This window comes from Somniosus microcephalus, chromosome 7 (genome assembly GCF_052327205.1).
Source record: "Somniosus microcephalus isolate GS21.2 chromosome 7, FLI_Smic_1.0, whole genome shotgun sequence".
In the NCBI taxonomy this organism is placed as follows: Eukaryota; Metazoa; Chordata; class Chondrichthyes; order Squaliformes; family Somniosidae; genus Somniosus; species Somniosus microcephalus.
Window position 1 is genome coordinate 44,827,415 of NC_140993.1, and position 22,513 is coordinate 44,849,927.

The window sequence follows — 22,513 nt, forward strand, 5'->3', positions numbered from 1 at the left end:
ACGCCAGCAGTGCCTCATGTGAGTTGTGGGGGCGGCCATCTTCTCCGCCATTTTGTCCAACTTCGTGGGGACCCGCGTCATGGGCGCCGCCATTTTGTTCGCCGCACTCGGCCGCCGTTCTGTCTCCAGACCCGACCACCGCCTCGCCTGCAGACCACAGCAGCTCGCTCAGCCATATACTGGCCTCTGTCACGCTTGACCAAGCTCTCCCGCATCATCTGTCCAAGTCCATGATGGACATCGAAGTAAACGGCCACGCCACGTCCTGCCTGTTCGACAGCGGAAGCACGGAGAGTTTTATTCATCCAGACACGGTGAGCTGCTACTCCCTCACTGTCCGGCCAGCGCGCCATCGGATCTCGATGGCGGCGAAGTCCCATTCAACAGACATTAGCGGCTACTGTGTAGTGACCCTGTTGGTTAGGGGCACGGAATATAAAAATTTTAAACTTCTCGTCCTGCCCCAGCTCTGCGCTGCCGTCCTACTAGGGCTGGATTTCCAATGCCACCTTCAAAGTGTCACTTTGGCTTACGGTGGACCCCTCCCCCCACTCACAGTCTACAACCAGCAAATTTTAAACCGCCCACCGCGTACCACCTGCGGCCTCTCCACCCTCAAAGTCCCGCCCTCCCCTCCTTGTTCGCTAACCTCACCCGTGACTGTAAACCCGTCGCTACCAAGAGCAGGCGGTACAGCGCCGGGGTCAGAGCTTTTATTAGCTCTGAGGTGCAGCGACTCCTGAAGGAGGGCATCATCGAGGGGAGCACCAGCCCCTGGCGTGCCCAGGTCGTAGTCGTTAAGACCGGCGATAAGCACCGCCTGGTCATCGACTACAGCCAAACCATAAACCGGTACACCCAGCTGGATGCATACCCCCTTCCCCGCATATCTGATATGGTCAACCAGATTGCACAGTACCGGGTATTCTCCACCATCGACCTCAAGTCAGCCTATCACCAACTCCCTATCCGCCCTGAGGACCGCCAGTATACCGCCTTCGAGGCGAACGGCCGCCTCTACCACTTCCTTAGGGTTCCCTTCGGCGTCACCAACGGAGTCTCGGTCTTCCAAAGGGAGATGGACCGGATGGTCGACCAGAACGCGCTTCAGGCCACGTTCCCTTATCTAGATAACGTCACCATCTGTGGCCGCGACCAGCAGGACCATGATGTTAATCTGGAGAAATTCCTCCGTACGGCCCAACGGCTGAATCTCACTTACAATAAGGATAAATGTGTGTTTAATACCTCGCGCCTGGCCATCCTCGGCTGCGTAGTAGAGAATGGAGTCATCGGCCCCGACCCCGAAAGAATGTGCCCCCTCATGGAGCTTCCCCTCCCCCACTGTCCAAAGGCGCTGAAGAGAACTCTGGGGCTCTTCGCTTACTATGCCCAATGGGTGCCGAATTATGCGGACAAAGCCAGACCTCTCATGAAGTCCACCTCCTTCCCCCTGACAGCAGAAGCAGGCGCAGCCTTCTCCCTCATAAAAGGAGACATTGCGAAGGCCACAATGCACGCTGTGGATGAGTCCATCCCTTTCCAAGTGGAGAGCGATGCCTCCGACTTCGCCCTAGCGGCAACCCTTAACCAGGCGGGGAGACCTTTGGCCTTCTTCTCAAGGACCCTCCAGGGCCCTGAGATCCGACACTCGTCTGGCGAGAAGGAGGCCCAGGCGATTGTGGAGGCGGTACGACGCTGGAGGCATTACCTGGCAGGCAAACGATTTACCCTCCTCACCGACCAGCGTTCGGTTGCTTTTATGTTTAATAACAAGCTGAAGGGCAAAATCAAGAACGACAAGATCTTGAGGTGGAGAATTGAGCTCTCCACCTACGATTACGATATCTTGTACCGGCCTGGTAAACTCAACGACCCCCCGGATGCTCTATCACGAAGTACTTGCGCAAACGCGCAAGTTGATAGACTACGGACCCTCCACATCGACCTCTGTCACCCCGGGGTCACCAGACTTTACCACTTCATTAAGGCCCGCAACCTGCCCTACTCCATCGAGGAGGTCAGGACCATGACCAGGAACTGCCAAACCTGTGCCGAATGCAAACCGCATTTCTATAGGCCGGACAGAGCAAGCCTGATCAAGGCCACCCGCCCCTTCGAGCGCTTGAGCATCGATTTTAAGGGGCCCCTCCCGTCCTCTGACCGTAATGTGTACTTCCTCAACATTATTGACGAGTACTCCCGTTTCCCCTTTGCCATCCCCTGCCCAGACATGACCAGTACCACGGTCATCAAATGCCTGAACGAACTGTTCGCCTTGTTCGGGTTCCCGAACTATATACACAGCGACCGGGGCGCATCCTTCATGAGCGAGGAACTTCGCCAGTTCCTGCTCGTGAGAGGTATTGCTACGAGCAGGACCACCAGCTACAACCCCCGGGGGAACGGCCAGGTGGAAAGAGAAAACGCGACAGTTTGGAAGGCCGTCCTCTTAGCCCTAAAGTCTAAGGGCCTCCCAATCTCTCGCTGGCAGGAAGTCCTCCCGGCAGCACTCCATTCCATCCGGTCACTGCTTTGCACTGCAATTAACGCCACCCCCCATGAACGAATGTTTGTTTTCCCCAGGAAGTCGACTATGGGAATCTCGCTACCAACGTGGCTGACTTCTCCGGGGCCCGTCTTGCTGCGGAAGCACATGAAGGCCCATAAAACGGACCCCCTGGTCGAGAGGGTGGACCTCCTGCACGCCAACCCCCAGTACGCCTATGTGGCATACCCAGACGGGCGGGAGGACACTGTCTCCTTGTGAGACCTCGCACCCTCGGGCACCCCCGAGATACCACCGTTACCCCCACCACTCCCCCAAATCCAGCTCCTGTAGCCTTCGTCGACCACGCAGACACCAGCATTACCATCGGATACTGCACCACCGCCGCCGCTGCTGCGTCGATCAGAAAGGCTTACGAGGCCTCCTGAGAGACTGACATACACGAACTGGTAGTACACTTCACCCCGCCGGACTCAATTTTAAACAAGGGGTGAATGTGGTAAACCACTGTTACCGTTCACAACCGTTCACTATTGTTACACTGTTGCTATCACTGTTTACACTGTTGTTATCGCTACACAAGGTTACCTCTTGCCACGTACACTGCTATACCTGGGCTTACCTCAGCTGACTCCGCCCATGGCTCCGCCTGCTTGCCCAGGTATAAAGGTGACCGCTTGGCTAGTATTCTCCCTTGTTGGAACCGATCGCCCACGAGGGTGGGCTCTGTTATTTAGCCAATAAAAACCTATAGTTACTATCTTAACTCGTCGCTTTTCATGGAATGAATTGATAGGTATATCACATCTCTCTTGCATAGAATAGTACTGTTGGTGGCTGCATGGGGGCTGGATAATTGTGCAAGACATGCAGAAAAACCCAATATAAGGAAAGCCGAGCCCTTAAGCATGCAGGTGCAGCAGGCGGTTAAGAAGGCAAATTATGTTGGCCTTCGTAGCAAGAGGGTTCGAGTACAGGAACAAGGATGTCTTGCTGCAGTTGTACAGGGCCTTGGTGAGACCGCACCTTGAGTATTGTGTGCAGTTTTGGTCGCCTTATCTGAGGAAGGATGTTCTTGCCATGGAAGGAGTGCAGCGAAGATTCACCAGGCTGATACCTGGGATGGCAGGAATGACATATGAGGAGAGAATGTGTCGATTGGGCTTATACTCACTGGAATTTAGAAGATTGAGAGGGGATCTCATCGAAACCTATAAAATTCTGTCAGGCCTGGACAGACTAGATGCAGGAAGGATGTTCCCTATGGTGGGGGAGTCCAGAACCAGGGGTCATAGCCTAAGGATAAGGGGTAAGCCATTTAGGACTGAGATGAGGAGGAATTTCTTCACCCAGAGAGTGGTGAACCTGTGGAATTCTCTGCCACAGAGGGCAGTAGAGGCCAATTCATTAAATATATTCAAGAAGGAGTTGGATATATTTCTTAAGGCTAAAGGGATCAAGGGGTATGGGGAGAAAGCAGAGACAGGGTACTGAATTTGGATGATCAGCCATGATCTTATTGAATGGCGGAGCAGGCTCAAGGGGCCGAATGGCCTACACCTGCTCCTATCTTCTATGTTTCTATGTTTCTCAGTTGGGTAGAGCTCTTGGGGTGATTCGTGATGCTGCTGCAATTGGTAGGAGGAAGATTAATCACCTGTGCGTCCTAGGCGCAGATGTTGAGGTTGTAGTAACATTTATGTTTTAGTGTATTGCTTGTAATTGGTAGTAACATTTATGCTTAAGTAGGTCAATAAAACTATCTCTATTGAGTCCAGTGACAGAACTCTTTATTTAATCAATACCGAGTGGGCAAATAAGATTACACCACCCCACAGAGGGATAAATGTTAGCCATGACACTGGGAGAACTCCCCTGCACTTCTTCAAAAAGTGCCATCTTTTACATCTACCTGAGAGGACAGATGGGGCCTTGGTTTAACATCTCTTCTGAAAGACGGCACCTTTGAGAGTGCAGCACTACTCCCTCAGTACTGCATTGAAGTGTTAACCTCGAATATGTAGTTACGTTTCTGGACTAAGGCTTGAACCCACGATTTGTCTAACCCAGAGGTGAGAGTGCTAATGCTGAAACACGGTTGACACTCAGACCAATTATGTTTTTAAAGATACTTCTGCAATCATCATTTCTTTATTTTCTGCAAACATAAATGCAACTTGTGATCAGATCTTGAAATGTAGAATTGTTAAAGAGGCAGCTCATGTACATTTTTGTTGTTCTTCTCACTTCCTATGGAGGCCAACCAGATTGAGACACTGTGCATATCTGGAGCCACTCTGATGACATAAATTAACAGGATGGCCCACCGGCCTCCAAGAACTGCTTAACTCATTCACAAGTCAACACTTCGGACCAGCCTTGGGGGCTGATCTAGAAATGTGTGAGCCAGGTAAAGTTGCCGAATTGAAAGATCTTTGGGGAAAAATTCGGTTGGTTAGCGCCTCCTGTTATTGCCTCCAGGGGGGCGCTAATGGGGCGCTAGGAACTTAGCGCCCGAGCGTGGCGATATTAGTACCGCTCGCGAAATTGACCAGTCGTTTTGTGGCGACACTAAACACTACCGCCAGGATCTCCTGTGCCCGCAGATCATGACATCAGTCAAGTGTGCAACGCCCCAGTAGTGCCCCGGGCCAGATATTGAGTCACGCCCCCTGCCTTAGCGCCTGCCACTAGGAATGACAGGTAGAGGGGAACGTTTTCAAGTCGGGAAGGGGCTGGGGGAGCGCTATTTAAAGGCGGGCACTTCCTGCCTTTTCTTGTCGGCAAAATTTTTGGTTTTCACGCTGTCCTAAGGTGTTTTGGCCCTCAGCACCACTTTTGTGGTTCCTAAGCGCCGAGCTCTTTCCCTGGGCCTATTCGTTAGTGCTTCCAACATACAGTAATTGCTTTTGCGGTCTCTCCAGGCCGAGATTCAAGGCTGCAATGAGCAGGGTGTGGCTGGTCAGCAAGATGGCCCCTCCCCTTTAAGAACGGGACGGCACCAGTCTGTCTTGCTTCCATGATAATTGCCATCGCCTGAGCTTCGTTAGCGTTCTGAGGTAGCGCCTCGCTCCCCGAGGTTAGTGCTTTAAGAGAGGTGTGTAGCGCCTGATTTAGCGCTCAAATCACCTCCAGGAGCGAAAGAGGTGAATTTTGCAGTCGGAGATGATAATTAGCGCCAGGCGCTAAACTTTGTGCCCGGCCGATATTAGCACCCCAAAATGGGCGCTACTGAATTTTTCCCCCCTTACATTTGTATAGCACCTTATTACACCATTAAGCCATCCTAAAATACATCAAATCCAATGAGTTTTAAAGTGTACTCACTGTTGTTATGTAGACAAACTGGTTCAAGGTCTGCTCATTAGGTAATTGTTTCAAGCAAATATCCATAAAGTCAGGGAGAAGAAAGAAATACTTGCATTTGTATAGCACCTTAACATGTTGAAACTTCTCACAATGAATTACTGTTGGACTGTGGTGAGTATTGCTTATTGAAAAGGTAATTTAGGTTATCAAAAGTCATTGCTCTCATACCCTATCTTACAAAATGATTAAATAGAAGATTTCACTTCATTTTGAATCCTCTCACGGGTGCGATAAAATGTATTAAATGAGAAAGTCCAAAAGATATTCAGAAAGATAAGTGAAAGAAAATGATCATAATGACTGAGTGCCAAAGTATGACAGCAGGTCGTATGACAATGCGACGTTCATTTCCTGCTTCTCTGCTGAGTTCCCAATGTTAGCTGTTCCGCCGTTTGCCGGTTGCAATGTGAAACCTAACTGCTTCCCTAAAGAGGTGGGGATATTTTGGACAAGGAAGCGCCAAGAGCTCAGCCTCACGTGCTTGCTGGTGAGTAGCACACGGTGGCCTTGGCGGCGAGCTGGGACCAGGCCTGCCCTCTTGTCCCACAAGTGGTGCTTAGCCCGGGGAAATCAGTGAGGAGAGAAAAATGTAAGAAAAAGAGGGTGTGTCTCCTACTAAAAAATAAAATGACATTTTATTCCTAGCTGTCCTTTACTGTAGCGTCATAGGCCGTCCTCAAAGCCTCCTTGAAAAAAATGTAACATCCTCATTGACTCTTGGGAATCCCTGGCCCAAGACCGCTCAAATTGGAGGAGAAGCATTCGAGAAGGCGCCGAACACTTTGAGTTTCTTCGTCGGGAGCAAGCGGAGAGCTAAGTAAAAACAGCGAAGGAGCGCATGACAAACCAAGTACTCCATCCACTCTTCCCTTCAACCACTACCTGCCCCACCTGTGGCAGAGTCTGTAGATCCTGCATAGGACTCAGTAGTCACCTTAGAACCCACAATATTGGAGTGGAAGTCATCCTTGACTCTGGGGGACTGCTTAAGAAGAAGGAAGAAGAATAGGACTCGAAAGCCAAGTCCTGCGGTGGGACACCTGCCCACCCAATACCTGTGATGCTGGAATTGCAGCTAATTAGAATATTTCTTGGCAGGACCAAGGCCCATGTTCCATCAGCAACTGGTAGTTTAGGTCAGAAGGCACAGAAATTTCATAAGGGGCTGGGCGGCAGGGGCAGGGACTGAGAAGCCTTATAGGATTGTTGTTGTAAGAAATATTGTTATGGTGTTCATGATTTTTCTGTTGAAAACATGAACTTGCACTGGATCTGAATAAGATGTTTGTGGAATTTGGACCTTCATGGTCTTTCAATGCTGAATGGAGTTGTACATGTATATTATGTGGAGCGTGCTGGTTATATGGATGTTGCATAGTCATAATGTGATCACACATTACTGAAAGTCTCTCTGATGAGTTTGTCTCCCAGCTCTCTCCCAGCATGGACCTGTGACCCTGCTGTGTCCTCCTCAAGTCTGAGTTCCTCTGTCTCAGGCGGTTAAGCTTCTGACTCGGTTTCCTGCTCAGAATCTTAATTTTCAGGCTTTTAAAAAGGAAAAATTACAGAGGCCTTAGCATGCTAATGCAATTCTTCATGCTAGATTGGTAGAATACTGGAGGGAGCCCCTGAGCCTATCGAAGCACCTAAATTTTCTTTTCAACATGCCAACAGCTGGCTCAATTTCAAGTGTGAATTTACCTCTTGTTTTGGCCCTCTGCTTCACTGATGGGTTTTTTCAATCGTGTTAGCAGCTATTGTAGTATTGGAAACTCTTTGGATCCAAGAAGCCAGCCAGTGCCTTCTCCTTCATTTTGACAGGAGGCCGGTCACAGGAAGAATGAATCATGGTAGCTCCTTGGATTCTGGGCATTGACCTGCAGACTCCTGTGCCTGTAGTCATACACTAAACGGACATTTGGATGTGAAATCCCTTTAGGTTGACATAATGATGTGGCTTGACAGCCGGGGCTCTTAAGCTACATGAGTGAATCCATTGCTCCAAGACCTCATGGAAACCGATGAAAATGAATGGCCTGCCTTCAATTGTCTTTCTGTCAAATGCAATGAACTGGGCTCCCCAGGCAAACTGCATTGATAACTTGCCGAATGGACAGCAAACTGACTAACCTGGCTGAATTTCCCTATGAGTGAATATTGCAAAATTGCATATTCCCACCATGCAATTTTTTTGTCCATTAAAGTTTACAGGTGGAAAACGTGGGCTGGGAGTGTGTAGTTTTGTGATATGTGGTCTTGCCACACCCATGAGCAGCTCCATGAAAATGTTATTACTGTGGTGATAGTTAGCCTCCGCCCCAGTAGGGGGCTATTGGCCCAGTAATTCCTGTCGGGGGCTTGCCGCGCGAGCAAGCCCCCGATGTGCACTTACCCGGCGCGCCGACATCTGAAACCTGGCCCGCAGTGGATTTCCTGTCAGTGGCCAGGTTCTGATGTCGGCGCGCTGTGCTAACCTGACCCAGCGGCGTAGTTAGTGCGATGTGCCGGCTGGGATCAGGTGAGCACTGTTCAGCCAATCAGGGGAGGGGAAACTTCATTCATAAGTTTGATAGTAAAGACTGTCAAACTCATGAAAAGTACGGCACCCCAAAACACTACTTAAACTTTAAATAAAATTTTAAAAAGCATCCCAATAATTAAATTAACTATGAATAATTTTAAAAAACTATTTTAAACAATTAATCAAATTTTTGAAAAAAATAAATTTTAAAAAAATAGGGTCTAAAACTAAACTTACCTTACTGTAGATTCTTTAAAAATAATAAACCTGTGGAAAAAAAAATTCTAAATTGTACTAAAAGACCACTTACCTGTAAAACTAAGTACTTACGTGTGGTTTTTCAATGCGTAAAAACCGGAGCCCTTTACACATGTGCAAATCTGTAAAAATACAGGAAATCCAAGTCGCACGCGCTGCCCAATACCGCGCATGCGTTCAGCCTCTTAACCCCTTGGGTCAGAGGACAGGAAATGCCGGTTTTCAGCGCATGCGCTGTGCATGCTGAAAACCGGCAATTCCTCCTGGCACACGCGTGAGTACCCTGTCCATTCTCACGCGTTGTGACAGGAATTACTGGGCCAATATGTTCGTGTGTAATTGAGACACGGACTGCAGGAGCTGGTTACAACAGGTGTTTACTGAGTGGAGACAAAACTGGAACTACTATGCAAAGTTACTTCACAGGCTTATATACAGGGGTGGTCACTACTGGTACTGCAGTATACAGGGGCTGCAGAATATAGTTCCTTCTGCAAAGTACATACACTACAATTCCTCCCCTTTTAGCTAATCAGTACATAACATTCGATTAATAATTAAATAACATATTTACAATTACAGTTGCTAGATACATTAGCTGAAGTTAAGCAATTATAAGTTCAGTCTTTGAGGAGGCTTCCTGATTCTGTATGGATAACGCCTCTTTGGGGTATCAGGTTCTTCTGGCAAAGTTGATTCAGGATCAACGTCGTTGTTTGGTTCGTCTGCTTCCAATATTACCGATTCTGAGGTAGATGCAATTGGTACTTCGGTTTCATCACCAGGTGTATTGGATCGTGGTGTGGAATTGACGTTTTCCAGTGACTCTAGAATCTGGTCAGCATGGCGTCTTACAATGCTCTCTCCAACATCCACGGTGTACATTAGGGGTCCTTGCCATGTGCAGATCGTTCCTGGCTGCCATTTCTCTGTGCGGTAGTCCCGGGCCAAAACTGGTTGACCTATCTTAAAACTCCTGGTCGGCCTTTCATTCATATTCTGAAACTGCCTGTTCTCCACATCTCTTCTGATGTTTGGCTTAACCAAATCCAAGCGGCATCATAGTCTTCGATTGAAGAACATCATGGCTGGAGTTTGGTTGGTAACCGCATGTGTCGCATTCCGGTAGGCAAACAAGAAGTTATCCACCTTGTGTTGTAGGGGTATATCTTCATTACGCATTGCCTTGATAGCCTTCACAGAATCACAGAAACCCCACAGTGCAGATAGAGGCCATTTCGGCCCATCGAGCCTGCACCGACACATATCCCACCCGATCCCCGTAACCCCTACACCAACACATATCCCACCCTATCCCCGTAACCCCACGTATTTAATTCCCCCTAACACTAAGGGTCAATTTATCATAGCCAATCAACCTAACCTGCACATCTTTGGACTGTGGGAGGAAACCGGAGCACCCGGAGTAAACCCACGCAAACACGGGGAGAATGTGCAAACTCCACACAGACAGTCGCCCAAGGCCGGATTCAAACCCGGGTCCCTGGCGCTGTGAGGCAACAGTGCTAACCACTATGCCACCGTGCTGCCCCTTCTTGAATGTTTGAACGAACCTCTCAGCCAATCCATTGGTGGCTGGATGATATGGGGCGGATGTGTAATGCTTAACACCATTGTTCTTTAAGAACCTCCGGAACTCTTCAGACACAAACTGTGGTCCATTGTCGGAGCAAATCTGTTCAGGCAGGCCATTTCTGGCGAATATGGTTCGTAAGACTGTGATAGTTTTTTCTGTGGTGGTTGAGGACATTTTTATTACCTCTGGCCACTTTGAATGTGCATCCACAGCAATTAAAAACATCGAGTCCATAAATGGTCCAGCAAAATCAATGTGCACCCTTTGCCATGGAGATGAGGGCCACTCCCATGGATGTAGAGGGGCTTGTGGTGGGGTGTTTTGGACCTTCTGGCATCCTGTACAGCTCTTGGTCATCTCTTCGATTTCTCTATCGATTCCCGGCCACCACACAAACGCTCTGGCTAAGTTCTTCATTTTTACCCCTCCCAGATGACCCTCATGATGCTCATTGAGCACTCTATCCTTCTATTTGGGTGGAATTACTACTCTGGGTCCACACATCAAGGTTCCTCTGCACACTGGCAGCTGTTCTCTTCTCGGCGAGAATGCTGGCAACAATGGTTCGCCATGTGCTGGCCATCCCTTCACCATTAAATCATAGACCCTGGAGAGTGTCAGGTCATTTCCTGTTTCCTTTTCTATGTTTGCATTCGTCACAGGTAGACATTCAACTATGGTCGAGTGGAATATCTCCACAGGATCCACTGCAGGTGCTTCTTCCACCATCGGCAACGGTAGGCGCGACAATCCATCAGCATTCCCATGCTGTTTAGTTCCTTTGTACTCGATGTCATATTGGTGTGCCCCTAGGAAAAGGGACCACCTCTGTAGCCGTTGTGCTGTCATTATCGGGACGCCCTTCTGAGGGTTGAAAATGGAGACAAGAGGTTGATGATCAGTTAGTTGAGTAAATTTCTGACCGTGCAGGTAGTGATTGAACTTCTTCACCCCCACACCAGGCTGAGGGTCTCGCTGTCAATCTGGGTGTAGTTACGCTCGGCTGAAGTTAACGAGCGTGACGCAAAAGCTATCGGCCTCTCTGAGCCATCAAGGAGCTTATGTGACAGTACCGCTCCAATGCCGTAGGGAGACACATCACACGCCAGTCTTATCGGTAGTGATGGGTTGTAGTGAGCCAATACTTCTCTTGAAGTGATTAGGTCTTTACTCTTCTGAAAGGCCTGCTTACATTCATCGCTCCATTTCCAAGCTACTCCAGTTTGTAGTAGGGCATTCAGTGGGTGCAGAATTGTGGACAAATTCGGCAAAAACTTACGGTAGTAATTCACCAATCCTAGGAATGACCTCAGTTGCGACACATTTTCAGGCGCTGGAGACTTAACTACCGCTTCAATTTTGTCAGGGGACTTATGTAACCCCTCTTCATCAATCACGTGGCCACAATACGATATCTGTTTCTTAAAAAACTCGCACTTGGGGCGATTGGCTCATAGCCCGTGTTCTCTTAGTCTAGTGAGCACCTGCTCTAGGTTGGCAAGGTGTTCACTGTCATTTTCACCTGTCACTAGGATGTCGTCCAAGTAGCACTGGGTCCCCGGAATCCCTTGCAGGACTTGTTCCATCGCTCTTTGCCATATCGCCGGAGCTGATGCTACTCCAAATACCAGTCGATTATACTGGTAAAGACCTTTGTGAGTGTTTATCGTGAGATACTTCCTTGAGGATTCTTCAACCTCCATCTGCAAATATGCTTGTGCTAGGTCAATTTTTGTAAAACGCTTCCCTCCAGATAGTGAGGCGAAAATATCTTCTATCCTCGGAAGAGGATACTGTACTGTGTGAAGGACTGGGTTCACCATCATCTTGAAGTCCCCACAGATGCGAACTTTCCTTGGCTCCTCAGACTTATTGTTTAACGTTTTTTTCATGACAGGAACGATGGGTGTCGCCCACTCGCTCCAGTCTACCTTAGATAACATGCCTGCATTCTCCAGATTCTCCAGGTCTGCCTCGACAGCCGGGCGAATTGCATACGGTACCGGTCTTGCTTTGAAAAACTTGGGGATTGCATTCTCTTCTATTTTTATCAAGGCGGTTACGCCTTTTAGAGTTCCCAGTTCTTGATGAAATACCTCTTTAGCGTTAGCTAAGATTTTTGACAATTGTCCAGGTGTGACGTCGTCATCCTTTTTACCAGCCACAGTCAGTGCCTGAATGGAGTGCCAATCTAAACTTATCTTTCTGATCCATTCACGTCCCAATAACGGTGGTCCACCATCTTGCAGTATGTACAGATACAATTTCTGTATTTCTTTGCCGTTGTATTCGACAGGCACCCTTATTTTCCCTCTGGGATATACTTTCTGCCCCGTATACGTCTTCAAGACAATGGATGTCTCTTTCAAGTGTATGTGTGAGAATAGCCGCTCGTAGTCTCGTCGATTCATGATGGTCAGGGCTGATCCTGTATCCAATTCCATTTTGACTTGGGACACTGCTATCATGAGGGTGACCCAAATGGTTCGGTGATCCTCTTTCGCGATTATGTTGTAAAGTTTGAGACAGCTTAGTCTCTTGTTCCTGGATTCACTATCGCTCTTCTGGTCTTCGGAATTACTGTCCGTCATCTTTTGTACTTTCCTGTACTGTTCCTTAGTAGCCTTTTTGTTGTCGTTAGTCTTCTTTCCAGACCTGCAAACTCATGCAATGTGTCCCATCTTTCCGCATTGCCTGCATATTTTGTCCTTGGACCTACAGTCCTTCTGGTCATGGGTTGTTCTGCTGCAGCGATAACATTTTTCAAACCCCCGTGTCATTTCATGGGTGCCGTATTCCTGTGGCTTTTGCTGTATTTCCGCAGCTCCCCTTGCTGCTGCTTCGTACGATACTGCCAAGCTGAAAGCCTTATCCAGCGTCAGCTCTTTCGCTGAGAGTAAACTCTTCTGGGTTCCTTCACTCAGGAGTCCACAGATAAATTTGTCCCGTAGAGTGGCTGTCAGTCCTGCTCCAAACTGGCAGTGCTTTGATAGCTTGCGTAGTTCCGTAAGGTAATCAGCATTGCTCTCATCTTTGTGCTGATTTCTCCTGTGGAATTTAAATCTTTCTGCTATCAGCAGCGGTGTCGGATTTAAGTGTTCCTGTAGGATATCAACAATTTCGTTAAAGCTCTTCGCCATCGGTTTGGCTGGAGTGATCAGGTTCCGCAATAGGCCGTATGTTCTTGTGCCCATTAAGTTTAGTAGTACTGATGCCTTTTTCTCATCGGCTACTTCATTTGCCTTGCAATATACTTCGACTCTTTCCACATACGTGGTCCAGTCTTCTATTGCATTATCGAAGGCAGTGATATTGCCAGTCTTCGGCATCTTGGAAATCTAAGATGGCGCCTCCCGCGCTTTGCCTTCTTCCCCGATTTAACAAAATGGCGCCTCCCGCGCTTTGCCTTCTTCCCCGCTGGATTAAGATGGCGCCTCCCGCGCTTTCTGTCTTCTCCGCTGCTGCCAACACTGTTGCTGGCATTTTTATGCCTTGATGGCGACGCCCTATGGTCTTCGCGCACTTCCCCCCCGCGCTGCTGCTAACGCCGCTCTCCGCGGTCCCCGTGGCAAACTGCAGCTCCTCGCGGCTTTCTGCGCTTCTAATTTCTTTTATTTTCCCGTTGTCAGAGCAACCCCTACGGGACACTTTCCTCCCTCTTCTCGGGTCTGTACGCTGCCCAGCTTCGTAGCACCGGCCGCGCCCTGTGTGCTCCACCCTCTCTCTCTCTCTCCTCTTCCCGACAACGCTGCTCGGCCCCGTTGAAAAGCCACCCGATCGAGCTCTAGCCCGCCGCAGCCCAGGAAGGATCAGTGTACTACCTGCCACCAGCCCGATTAGCTGGAACACCATAGACAGGATAACCAAGCCCAGCTCTCGACAGCCTCTCCTGCAATCTTCAAATCTGATGAATCAGAGGCGGTTGCCCACGGTCGACGCTCGTTTCTTCTGTTTGTTTGTTTTTTTATTTTTTTTTCGTTCCTTCTTCCTTCTGGTCTTGACCTCTGACAACTTCGCTTCAGGGATGGATCCCCATGAGATGGTGCAGACTGTAGGTAAGTTCGGATCTGCTCGTCGCCAGTATTATGTCCGTGTGTAATTGAGACACGGACTGCAGGAGCTGGTTACAACAGGTGTTTACTGAGTGGAGACAAAACTGGAACTACTATGCAAAGTTACTTCACAGGCTTATATACAGGGGTGGTCACTACTGGTACTGCAGTATACAGGGGCTGCAGAATATAGTTCCTTCTGCAAAGTACATACACTACAGGGGCGTCGGAGAGTAAACAGAGAAAGAAAAGGGATAAAGGAGCCTCGTGTTGATGGCTGAAGGAATACATCCCGTGTCCGTGTGTTGAGCACATTACATGGTGACAGAAGTGGCAAGTACCCGAAATACCCATGTTAAAGACTGTCCGCGTTAATGGAACTAACTTTCCCGGTGAAACCTGTCAGCTCCCGGTGAGTGAAAGTTTACGATACGGGTGTAGCATAGTAGCTAGTTAAGCCAGGACGGAGATAAACAAGAGAGACTGAGAAAAAAAAAAGTGTACTTACCCCACGTTGCTTACTATCATGGCCTCTCAAAGTCCTGCATTCTTTCAGATTTCTCCCCCCTCCAAATTTGATTTTACACGGCCGGAAGAGTGGCTGTTGTGGCTCAGCAGATTTGAATGCTTCAGACAGTCTTCAGGCCTTGATAAACAGTCACAGGAAAAACAGGTCAACACATTATTATATTCCATGGGAGCGGAGGCTGAAGCGATCGTCCGGTGCAGGAATATTATGGCTGATCAACTGAAAAGCTATGACACAGTTAAAACGGAGTTGTCTAATCATTTCATCCCGCGGAGGAATTTGATATTCGAATGCGCAAGATTCCATAGGCACGTGCAGGAGGGGAATCGGGTGATAGCTGCATCAAAGCACTATATGAGCTCATAGAACACTGTGAATATGGAGCTATGCGGGACAAACTAATTCGTGACAGATTGGTTGTTGGACTAAGGGATCTTAAACTCTCTGAAAAATTACAGATGGGTCCAGACCTCACAGTTGACAAAGCAAAAACACAGGTTTTCCAAAGTGAAGCAATAAAGAAACAGCAATCAATGCTTCAGAAAGACAGTAATGAGGAGGGGGAGTCCATTGAAACCATAAGTGCCCCCCCGACAATCAGCCCCCCAAAAGCATTTTTCTACCAAATCAAGACAAACTGACTCACATGAATATGTACAGAGGCCTTGCACTGGAACTCAAACTGGAACACATTTCCAACCACAAAAGCTGAGTTGCAATGGTGTGGCCGGAGTACACACAATAGACAAATCTGTCCAGCCAAAGATGTTAGCTGCAGGAATTGCCAGAAAAAGGGACATTTTGCTGCAGTTTGCCGATCCACACCTGCGGTTGCTGAAATATCAGAGGACGACAGCAATGAGATAGCGTTCCTGGGGTCAATTGGAGATGGGCAGGACCAGCCGTGGACCATCACCCTAAGCCTGTGTGGTCACATGACTGAATTCAAAATCAATACAGGGGCTGATGTCACTGTCATCCCGGAGTGCCTCTACAACGACCTAGGTCAAGAGGCTCTTCAGAGCACCACTAAGATTCTTCAGGGGCCTGGTCAAGTCCCATTGAATGTCAGAGGAAAATTTTCAGCTACCCTGACCCGTGGTCCATGGTCTACAAAACAGGACGTGTATGTGGTACGCGGTCTACGAACAGCGCTCTTCGGTCGCCCTGCCATCATTTCCCTGCGTCTGGTGTCCAGGTTGGACCCACAAGTAGCAGAGACAGTATCTACGGACCTCGAACGGGAGGTCAGACAGCGGTTCCCCAGACTGTTTCAAGGCATTGGGCGACTGCAAGAGGAGTATCACATTCACCTCAAGCCGGATGCTAAACCTTTTGCTCTCTCTACACCCCGACGTGTCTCGCTCCCCCTTATGTCCAAAGTTAAGGAGGAACTCACCCACATGGAGCAACTGGGGATAATTGCAAGAGTTGAGGAACCCACAGCCTGGTGCTCCGGAATCGTTGTAGTCCCAAAACCCAACGAAAAAATCAGAATCTGTGTAGACCTAACAAAACTCAATGAAAGTGTCTGTAGAGAGCTGCATCTCTTACCCTGCGTAGAGCACACTGTGGGGCAGCTGAAAGATGCAAAGGTTTTTACAAAGCTTGACGCTCAATCTGGTTTCTGGCAAATACCCTTGTCAGAGGAGTCAAAACACCTCACCACGTTCATCACGCCATTCGGACGTTACTGTTTCCACAGACTGCCCTTTGGAATATCCTCCGCCCCTGAGCATTTCCAGTGCCGCATGTCCTGCCTCTTTGAGGAACTTGATGCTGTCTTATGCCAAATGGATGATGTGTTGGTGTTTGGCGCAACCCAAGAACAGCACGATCAGCAACTTTTTGCAATTCTCAGTAAACTACAGCAAGCTGGACTTACTCTTAACTCCAAATGTGAATTCGCCAAAACACAGGTGAAATTTCTCGGCCAGGTCATCGATGGGACCGGTGTCAGAGCAGATCCTGACAAAGTCAAGGCCCTCGCACACATGGCCGCACCAAGGAATGTATCTGAAATACGCCGCTTCATGGGCCTGGTCAATCACTTGGGCAAATACATACCCCATCTAGCCGATAAAACCAAGCCACTCCGGGATCTCCTCAACAGGCAGACCTCATGGTATTGGGGACCCCAGCAGTCCCAAGCTTTCACTGAGATAAAGACGGAGCTAACCACCCCGCCAGGCCTTGCACTGTATGACCCCAATGCACTCACTAAAGTGTCAGCTGATGCCTCATCGTTTGGCTTGGGTGCAGTCCTTTTACAAAAGAGACCTGACACTGACTGGCGCTGTAGTGTATGTGCCTTTAAGAGCCCATATGTGCTGTAATGCCGGTAATGGCCACTCGGGCTATATAAGCCTGTATATTGTGTTATATCCGTTAGTACCCCTCCAGACTTTGCTTAGTAAACACCTATGAACCAATTCCTGTCTTCAGTGTCTCTATCAACACACGGACACTACAGTGGCGACGAAGTGGAAACGAACTTACCTACAATTCGGCAGCACCTCAAGGACATCGATTCCTCTGGCGTCCAGAAGAATCAAGAAGTGAAAGAAGCTGTTGTTTCACCAGCTGGCCAAGCTGGTGGCGGGTACTGCGGTAATCCTTCCTGGGCGTCGGGCTGGGGCTCCAGCGGCTGGCTCTACAGCTGGGCCAAGCAGCGAAAGCGGAGGCAAGCAGTAACAGACTGGGAGGGAGCACTTGGGAGACGGCCGCGGCTGCAAGCAGGTCGGCGTTCAGACCTACAGAGAGAGTCCGGAGGGAACGAGTCTCCAACTATAAATAAAAAAATAAAAAAAAGAGGAGCGGAAACCGCGGGAAACGGCGTTTTCATCGGCAGCAGCGGCGGGAAAGCGCGGGAAGCGCCATATCTTTTCTGCAGAGGGGAAAGAAGAGCGCGGGAAGCGCCATATCTTTTCTAGGATGCCTAATTATGGCAATATTGATGCTTTTGATGACGAGATAGAGGATTGGACCACATATGTGGAAAGAGTGGAGGTATATTGCACCGCAAATGGAATAGAAGATGAGAAAAAAGCTTCAGTGCTTCTAGATCTAATGGGCTCAAAGACATACAAGCTGTTACGAAACTTAATCACTCCAGCCAAACCGATGGACAAGAATTTTAAGGAGATTGTTGATACCCTACACTGCCAATTCGAGGCAGGACTGGCAGATTCTCTGCGAGCCAAATTCGTCTGTGGTCTCCGAAGTGTAGGAACACAAAAAAGGTTATTTTCTGAGAAAGATTTAACACTGGACAAGGCTTTCAGTGCAAGAGTCATAGAGTCATAGAGTCATAGAGTTATACAGCACAGAAAGAGGCCCTTCGGCCCATCGTGTCTGCGCCGTCCATCAATCCCTGTCCAGTCTAATCCCATTTTCCAGCATTTGGTCCATAGCCTTGTATGCAATGGCATTTCAAGTGCTCATCCAAATGCTTCTTGAATGTTGTGAGGGTTCTTGCCTCTACCACCCTTTCATGCAGTGAGTTCCAGATTCCAACCACCCTCTGGGTGAAAAAGTTCCTCCTCAAATCCCCTCTAAATCTCCTGCCCCTTACCCTGAATCTATGCCCCCTTGTTATTGACCCCCCTACTAAGGGGAAAAGTTCCTCTTTATCTACCCTATCTATGCCCCTCATTATTTTGTACACCTCAATCAGGTCCCCCCTCAGCCTTCTTTGCTCCAAGGAAAACAACCCCAGCCTGTTTAGTCTTTCTTCATAGCTGAGGCGCTCCATCCCAGGTAACATCCTGGTGAATCTTCTCTGCACCCTCTCCAAAGCAATAACATCCTTCCTATAGTGAGGTGACCAGAACTGCACACAGTACTCCAGCTGTGGCCTCACCAGCGTTTTGTACAGCTCCATCATAACCTCCCTGCTCTTATATTCTATGCCTCGGCTAATGAAGGCAAGTATCCCATATGCCTTTTTAACCACCTTATCTACCTGTTCCGCTGCCTTCAGGGATCTATGTACATGTACACCAAGGTCCCTCTGACCCTCTGTACTTCCTAGGGTCCTACCACTCATTGTGTATTCCCTTGCCTTATTTGTCCGTCCAAAATGCATCACCTCGCACTTTTCAGGGTTAAATTCCATTTGCCACTTTTCCGCCCATCTGACCAACCCGTTTATATCGTCCTATAGCCTGAGGCTTTCCTCCTCGCAATTTACCACCCCACCAATTTTCGTGTCATCCGCGAACTTACTGATCATACCTTTTACATTCTCATCCAAATCATTTATTTAGATCACAAACAGCAAGGGACCCAGCACCGATCCCTGAGGTACCCCACTGGACACAGGCTTCCAGTCACAAAAGCAACCTTCGACTATCACCCCCTGCCTCCTGCCACTCAGCCAGTTTAGGATCCAACGCGCCAAGGCACCCTGGATCCCATGAGCTCTTACCTTCTTGACCAGTCTCCTATGCGGGACTTTGTCAAAAGCTTTGCTGAAGTCCATGTAAACCACATCCACAGCATTTCCCTCATCCACACACCTAGTCACCCCCTCGAAAAATTCAATCAGATTTGTCAGACATGATTTACCCTTGACAAAGCCATGCTGACTATCCCCGATTAACCCTTGCCTCTCCAAGTGGAGACTAATTTTGTCCCTCAGAATTTTTTCCAATAATTTCCCTACCACAGATGTTAGGCTCACTGGCCTGTAATTCCCTGGTTTATCCCTGCTACCCTTCTTGTATAATGGTACTACGTTAGCTGTTCTCCAGTCCTCTGGTACATCCCCTGTGGCCAGAGAGGTTCTGAAAATTTGTGTCAGAGCCCCTGCAATCTCCTCCTTTGCCTCATACAACAGCCTGGGATACATCTCGTCCGGGCCTGGGGATTTATCCACTTTTTGGCCTGCTAAAACCGCTAGTACCTCCTCCCTCTCAATGCTAATATGTTCAAGTATGTCACAGTCCCCTTGCCCGATTTCTATGTCTACATCGTCTTTCTCCATAGTGAACACAGATGCAAAAAATTCATTTAAAACCCCGCCTACATCATCTGGCTCTACACGCAGATTGCCACTTTGGTCCCTAATGGGCCCTACCCTTTCCCTGGTTATCCTCTTGCCCTTAATATACTTATAAAACATCTTAGGATTTTCCTTTATTTTGCTCGCCAGTGTTATTTTATGGCCCCTCCTCGCCCTCCTAATTTCTTTTTTAAGTATGCCCCTGCACTTTTTATACTCCTCTAGGGCTTCCTCCGTCTTTAGTCTTTTGTATCTGCCAAAAGCCCCCCTTTTTTCCTAATGCATTTTTGTATATCCCTTGTCATCCAAGGTTCCCTTTGCTTGTTGGTCCCACCCTTGACCTTTACAGGAACATGTTGGTGTTGTACTCTCTCTATTTCCCTTCTGAAAGTCTCCCACTGTTTTGATGTGGATTTTCCTATAAGTAGCTGCTCCCAGTCCACTTTGGCCAGATCCTGCCTTATCGTATTAAAATCGGCCTTCCCCCAATTTAGAACTCTTATTTCCGGGCCGTCTTTATCTTTTTCCATGACCACCTTAAATCTCACCGAGTTATGGTCACTGTCGCCAAAATGCTCTCCTACTGACACTTCCACCACTTGCCCGGCTACATTCCCCAGAATTAGGTCCAGTACCGCCCCCTCTCTTGTAGGACTTTCTACATGTTGGCTCAAAAAGCTCTCCTGGATGCACTTTAAGAATTCTGCACCCTCTAAGCCTTTCACACTCTGACTATCCCAATTAATATTGGGGAAGTTGAAATCCCCCACTATTATTACCCTATTATTTTCGCACTTCTCTGAGATTTGCCTACATATCTGTTCCTCTATCTCCCCCTGACTGTTTGGGGGCCTATAGTACACTCCCAGCATAGTGCTTGCCCCCTTTTTGCTTTTAAGTTCTACCCATATGGCCTCATTAGAGGAACCTGCTAATATATCATCCCTCCTTACAGCAGTAATTGACTCCTTAATTAATATTGCAACACCCCCTCCCCTTTTACACCCCCCTCTGTCTCGCCTGAAGATTCTATACCCCGGAATATTGAGCTGCCAGTCCTGACCCTCCCTCAACCATGTCTCTGTGATAGCAACAATATCGTACTCCCATGTGTTCAACAACAACTTCAGTTCATCCACCTTATTTGCAAGACTCCTTGCATTAAAATAAATGCCTTCCAGCCCTGCCATATTCCCTTTTGCCTTCACATGTTTGCTCTGCCTTCCCAGCTGACTTGTTTTTTCCTCCGTATTTGGCTGTAAATCACCCCCTACTATAGCTCCACTCTGTACCCCATCCCCCTGCCAAGTTACTTTAAACCCACCCCAGCAGTGCTAGCAAACCTCCCCGCAAGGATATTGGTTCCCCTCTGGTTCAGGTGCAAACCGTCCGACTTGTACAAGTCCCACCTTTCCCAGAAGCAGACCCAGTGATCCAGGAAACTAAAGCCCTCCCTCCTGCACCATCCCTTTAGCCACGCATTCATCTGTTCTATCTTCCTATTCCTATACTCACTAGCACGTGGCACCGGGAGTAATCCAGAGATTACAACCTTTGTGGTCCTGCTCTTTAATCTTCCACCTAGCTCCCTAAATTCTTGCTGCAGGACCTCATCCCTCTTTTTACCTATGTCGTTGGTACCAATGTGGACCACGACCTCTGGCTGTTCACCCTCCCCCTCCAGAATGCCCTGCAGCCGCTCAGTGACATCCTTGACCCTGGCACCAGGGAGGCAACAAACCATCCTGGATTCACGTCTACGGCCACAGAAACGCCTATCTGTTCCCCTTACTATAGAATCCCCTACCACTATTGCTCTCCCACTCTTTTTCCTCCCTTCCTGGGCAGCAGGAGCACCCCCAGTGCCAGGAAGTTGGCTGCTGCTGCCTTCCCCTGGTGAGTCATCCCCCTCAACAGTATCCAAATCAGTATACCTGTTTGAGAGGGGAATGGTCACAGGGGTCTCCTGCACTACCTGCCTGCTTCTATTGCTCCGCCTGGTGGTCACCCATTTCCTATCTTCCTGTGCAGCCCTTCCCTGCGGTGTGACCAACTCACTAAACATGTTATCCACGACCCTCTCAGCATCGTGAATGCTCAACAACCCATCCACCCGCAGCTCCAGCGCCTCAATGCGGTCTGCTAGTAGCTGCAGATGGATGCATCTCCGGCACACGTGGTCATCAGGGGCACCGGGGTCCCTGAATTCCCACATAGAGCAAGAGGAGCATATCACGGGGCTGGGCTCACCTGGCATGACCTTCCCTTTACTTAATTTAAATTAATTTACTATCACCAATTAAAGATATCTCTAAGGCGCTTGTATAGTCTACCAACAGTCCCTGCTACACCAGAAAAGACCCTAGTAACTATAAACTACAGAGTTAAAGTTTAAAAAAGAGAAATACTCACCAACCAATCACTTACCTGCTCCCTGGTGATGTCACACTTGGATTACTTTTTACCTCTCTCCTCTGCTGTTGATTTGGTATGCCTCACCTCGCACTGCCGCCGATTTGAATCTGCCGCCGCTTTTAACTGCCGCCGGTCACTGCCCTTTCACAGGTCCGATGCTCTGATCGGGCCTCACCTCGCACTGCCGCTGATTTGAATCTGCCGCCGCTTTTAACTGCCGCCGGTCACTGCCCTTTCACAGGTCCGATGCTCTGATCG